This window comes from Apostichopus japonicus, chromosome 4 (assembly GCF_037975245.1).
Source record: "Apostichopus japonicus isolate 1M-3 chromosome 4, ASM3797524v1, whole genome shotgun sequence".
Classification (NCBI taxonomy): Eukaryota; Metazoa; Echinodermata; class Holothuroidea; order Aspidochirotida; family Stichopodidae; genus Apostichopus; species Apostichopus japonicus.
Genome location: NC_092564.1, coordinates 16,440,050 through 16,446,235, shown reverse-complemented (window position 1 = coordinate 16,446,235; position 6,186 = coordinate 16,440,050). Strand labels below are relative to the sequence as shown.

At 37.5% G+C, this 6,186-nt stretch overlaps 1 long non-coding RNA gene across 1 annotated transcript; it reads left to right on the top strand.

Annotated features, from left to right (window-relative positions):
- Positions 1-1,242: 1,242 nt before the first annotated feature.
- LOC139966607 (uncharacterized) lies at positions 1,243-4,047 on the top strand. Its single transcript, XR_011792714.1, has 2 exons — positions 1,243-2,069; positions 3,262-4,047. It is a non-coding gene; the product is annotated as an uncharacterized lncRNA (long non-coding RNA).
- Positions 4,048-6,186: the final 2,139 nt, after the last annotated feature.

The window sequence follows — 6,186 nt, the reverse complement described above, 5'->3', positions numbered from 1 at the left end:
TAATATTAATGTATGCTAATAACGTTTTCTTTCTCTGTTTTCGCTATCAAAGTTTTTGGTAAGACATTTTATTTCAATTTGAAGACTTATATACAGCAGAGATATATGAAAGTAGCTAAGGACATCACACATTCTGTCGAGTTAATGCTGCAACACAGAATCTTCAAACTGAGTCAATTTAGAGACAAATAGTAAAAAATTCTTCATGAGATGACACTATGGACTAGTTTGAAAATATATAGTGCAAAAATTAACTAAATTTTCAGAAAACTTCCGAATTAATAAGAAATATGTTTATTACAGTTCAAAGATTAATTAAATGAACATAAGGAGAGCAAGTTTCAAAGAGCATATCGTATGTGTAGCTAGGCGGTATAATTGTGGGCATTTAACATACTAGCTTCTTCAGATCTAGAAACGACATTATAATACATCACGCCGTTTAATATGTAATAATCCAATTCACAGCAATGACATTTGCAGTCGTAAAAATGTAACTGACTGCACAGCACTGTATAAATTAAGGCAAACTCTGATCCGTATGTTGATTACTTTAACAAGAGAATTGTTATATTATAAGGTAGAATACCCTTCAGTAACATTAATCTATGCTAATAACATTTTTCCTTCTCTATTTCGCTATCAAAGATCGGGGTAAGACATTTTATTTCAATTTGAAGACTTATGTACAGCAGAGATATATGAAAGTAGCTAAGGACACAAGGGCGGCGATTTGTCTCAAATATTGGTGGGGGCACATTTGCTTGGGTGCAGGCGCGTAGCAACTTTCATCCCCCAAATTGTTTGCGCGTTTCGTGATATTTTGTATATATACACACACACACACACACATATATATATATATATATTATATATATATATATATACATATATATATATGTATCTATATATATATATATGTATCTATATATATATATATACATATATATATATATATATATATACCCACAGGCACGTATCTAGAATTTTCTATCTCGGGGGGGGGGGGGGGAATGCGAATTACTATGAAAGCGTAACGCCATCATTGGTTGGCGCGCAGCGTACAAGAAAATTTCTGGTTTTGATAGCCACACAGATCACCGGAAAAGGCACTTCTCGGGCTTGAAAATGACCAACCAGATGTACACTTTTGCCTGAGAACCAAGTTTTCCCAATAGTTTTTTGTCATCCATAACTTTTTTTCAAGATTGTCACCAGTCACACATAATGTTCGACCTCATTGCATCTCCCGTGGATCATGCTTTTGTAGGTAATACTACGTAACGGCCCACAATACCTGTCAGCCCCACTTTTCAAGGTTTTAAGCCCATTATTTGTTCAGAATTTGAATAATAAATTCACTTCAAAACATACTTATAATGTTGCACAAAATTTCATCTATGGACAACCAATATAGAAAACCTCATTCAACCCCTAACAGACCGGTCAAAATTGCACGAGTAGAGGGAAGTATGATGAAGAATGTTGGTCAGGGAATTTTCGAAAATTCAGACACAGTTAATTTATTGGTGCACAAATATTAAAACCTCTTATAACGGCTACTATAAAACTTCGATATCGTAAAAAAAAATATGCTCGAGGGGGCGGTCTCCCCCTTCGCCCCCCCCCCACCCTCGGCTACGAGCCAGCGGTTACAAATCTTGTAGGAAACAGGCCAAATGGAAACCCAGTGAACCCATTTCGATATGGATCATATATATGATTGTACGTACTTACACTCATACACAAGAGATGTACAGACATTATGATTATAATCATGAGTGACAACATGCTATACGGTCACATGTCACAGAAACAACCACGAAGAGTCATTTACCTCTTGTAACCAGAGCCGTATATAGAGAGAGTTTGGCCAACTGGCGATTTGTGACGTCACACGCAAACCATGGGCATCAAAATAGGTCCAGTTGTCGTTACCAGTTGCGCGAAACACGAAAAACACCACACACAATATATAGCAGCTTTGCACACTGTGCTCGTTGCGAACAAACGAAGCGACTCAGAATGTCAGATTTTGACAGGCATACGAGGAACAAAATGGATATCAGGTAATGAATTAGAGTATGCGTTAGTTAATGACATTTACGTTTATCTTCACACCTGAAATGCATAGAAAACTAGCTGAAAACCTGTCATTACACTTGTTTTATTTTACGCCTCATACTACTAGTCCTACTTTAGTCATACAAACGAAAAGCACACATCACAGTCCTGGCTAGGCTAGATTACAGACGCACAACTATAGCATCAGGCCTACATTAATAGATCCTTCAATTAAATAAAGTAGGCCTACACATAAAATGACAATTTATGCTTCACTGATCTTTTCAGGTTTGCCAAAAAGTAGTTGTACCAGAGGTCATTGTATTAAACTCCAGAAGTTACATAGTAGGATTAATATTCGGCATAACTTTTTCTCTAAAGTCTAATACAACTTATGCAAGGGTTGTGAATGGATGGAATGGTTTGCCTGAGAAGGTTGAATTGCAAGTAGCGTGAATGGGTTTAAGAATATTTTGGATGAGTACATTAAGCATTGTAATTGGGTATGACATTTGATGTCCGCGGTTTTATTCCTCTCATATAGCCTTAGGGTCCTTAATGGGGACTTGAATGTCTCTCCTGGTCTTTTTTTCTACTAAACTAAACTATATACTTGAGTGTAGGAGTTAGCAATAGTTGGGAGTCTGTGGGCAAACCTAAGACTGATATTGTGGTGTTAATTTCTCAGGAATGTAGTACTAGGCTATAGTAGGTGCAACAGATTGAATGGGTCTGTCGAGAAAAAAAAAACCTGCAACAACTGAATACTGGTGTATGTTGTAGCTTATGTATTTTCCATTAACATATATACTATACGGTCATGTCCTTAATAAGGTTTCATGGATCACACTGACATAGTGTGCCTACTTGTCAGTGTTGTCAACTGAGCACAGGGCTGATGACATTCAGTTTGTTATTATGCAGACAGCAAATGGCCATAATGATAATTATTAATTGTTACTTATTCTTCATACTGCCCTTACTGGCCTTACCTGAACAGTGATGTATAAAAATGCAAGAAGTCGTTAAGCTTTTCATTTAAGAATCGTTTCAGCCTGTCCTATTTCAAACATATGATTGGCAGGTTTCCACGTTACATAGCTTATCAAAATGGAGCTGTTCTGTAAAGCAAGAAAATCACACATATGCATGCATACAAACACACTCATATATAACAATTTCTGAATATCTTTTCAGCTGCCCAAAGGTACTGGAATGCAAGCTCTGTTGGGTGAATTAAAAAACCCTCATTGTAATCTTTTATCATGGTCAGCGTAGCTGGAACCAGCAATGATGGTGATGTGGATTTGACAGTACCTAGACAAGAATTCAATAGCTGCTTTGTGTTGAAGTGGTTTCAACTTGCTCAAGGCCATGACAAGATGACGACTAGACATTAGGATGAATTATCTGTTGCAGAGCTCTATAAATCAGGCAGTTGTTAAAACATCCATTGGGTGACCCTCACAGTCTACCAGGCACTGCATCGCAGAAGCAAAATGAAGTGTGTGTGATACCTTCATCTTATGAGAGTGGAATGGTATCAGTGTGGCCTCTGTCAATTTGGCTTCAAGTCTTTGTTTTCTTGAAAGCTGAGAAGATCTTTCAGTGGTTTCACACTGACCTCTGTACTTGACAATTCATGTGTATTTGCCAGCTCAGGAGGAAGCCAGATTTTAATTACATTAACCAATGCTGACTTTTTTTTGGACATGTGGTACATCTGCAAGGAGGTGAAGGAAGCAGTTGGAGTTGCATGGATGTGGAATCTTGTTGATAGTCTGGCAGTCTTATCCACAGATTATCCCAAAGCTTCTCCACATTGCCACATTCAGAACTTATTACATTGATAAACTTGAAAATTGCAGGAATCTAACGAAGCACCCATCAAGGGAATTTGTTTGTATAATTATTGAAAGCTGTGACCTTCTGATGTGACAGACTAATGTGAAATAAAGGGCAGTAGATTACCTTGTAAATGAACCTTGTTATTGTTTGATTGTATCTAATGTTTGCAAAATTTTAAGTTGCATGCTACCAATTGAAACATAATTCTTTCTCTATTAATGGGATATAAATACTTCTCCTTAAAGGGTGTGGAGACTCCCGCACAAAGAAACGTCTCATGCCGGTTATCTGACCTAGTTTCGAATGCGGTGTAACAGAAGTGTTAGAGACCACCATTGATCCCAGAAAATACACATACAGCTTGCTACCATCTGTAAATAGACATAAGTGTACAGTCAATACAAACATCACAGTCAATACCCACAACACAGTGCACATAGCAGCGTGGACATCTCAGGTCTAGATAAAAGATAACAAGGTATCAGGTTTCATTACTGTCTGCATTTTGTAGCGACACAAAAAAAACTTCACTTGCAAGCAACGGAAAGTAAACTTTTTCAGAGCGCGACATGCGGTTTAGGGCAAGTCCTCAATACCTTTAAATATACTGCATCGGTTGTTGTCACTTGATCATTTGCTTGTGTGTGAGCTAAACAGCTTAAATAATATGTAAAAAAATAATACAAACTTTCAAATTGCCAGATATTTACTTGCTCAAAATCATTATCCAATCATGATTTGTTGCTATCCTTGAGTCCATTATTCAGATGATGAGGCAGATTCCCTTCAACTCTCCATGATGAAGGTAAAACCTTATATCTTAACCAACTGCCATTGAGTGTCCATTTGAAAGTTTCAAACACACAAGTGCATTGATTAAAACAAAGACTTTATTGCTGTGGTTGCAGGAACTGGATTTCAGTCTAGTAGTCACTCACCAGGTTTGTCATTATCACAGTCTGCTAACTGTGGCTTTTGATGTTAGGAGTTTTTCTTCAGAGCACATGTCACCTTTGATTTGTAAAAAAAGTCCTGAAATTCAGGGAGTTAAAATTTACTGTCTAAAGATAATTTAAAAAGATTTTTGTAACTTCAATCGTCAATGTGGGTGTCAATTAAGGGAATAAGGAGGTACTGATGCAACTTTGATAAATGATAGTTGACTGCATCCAAATTAAACCAAGGCCTAGGCTATACTTTTGAAGAAGAAAAAATTAGGCTGAATTCATGTTAGCCTATAAAGGCTAGGCCAATGCTGACAATTAACACAAACCAAGATCATTTAACCAATTGGGCACTTGTTTATGGCATACTAAAAGGGTCTATATAATTAGGCCTGTATGTGTACACAACCCATAAGTTGCCAATGAGTATAGACCTAGCCTAACTAGTTTAGGCCTAGGCTACTTTGTTTTCCTTAGACCTAGTTTAATTGGGCCTTAGACTGTGCCATATTATGTAATGTGCTATAACAGTTGTAGTAATAGCAAGAATGGTCCAAGTCTAACTAAGCCCAGGCTTAACTTATGCTTCGGGCTTAACTAAGGATTAGGGCTTTACGTGATGCCTAGAGGCTAGCCCACCCTTTTACATTAAACTAAAAGTGATACTTTTTTAGGCTAGGCATAGCCTAGGCATACAATAACTAGGAATTAGGATAACTGTATGTGCGACTGAAACTGCCATGCCTATGATTAGGAGAGCTGGCATAATGAAATCGAATTTGTGGATCGTAAAACGAGAGAGAATAGCCATGCATGTAATTACAGAAACCAGTCTGAACGTAAAATTCTCGCATTGCTTGTACATTACTCGTATTACACTAGGGCCTATGGCTAGTATAGGGCCTAGGCTACACAGACTTTTTTCATTAGATCTCCATCTTGTTCTTTCTACTTCCAAAAAATTCCTCTTCTTTTATGGTCAGTCGGATAATCAAACAACAATATCCATGTTCTGACCGATCGCAGCATCCCCAGCACCATTTCTTTCATAATTTCGTACTTTTTTCGTGTACACAAACGATAGTCTATACACTGTGAGTATGCGTGTCGTCTGCTATGAAGTTTTCAAGTGGACCTATTTTACCACCCTGTGTGGGCGTTTTCCCTCTCGACCAATCCAAATCGGTTACATGGTTGGCCAAACTCTCTCTATATACGGCTCTGCTTGTAACATGCGTTGGATGAAGTTTTAGCCACCGACAAGTATGATTTGGAAAATAATCTCACGCATTATTTTCTATTTATAGCCACACACACTATGCCACCAAAT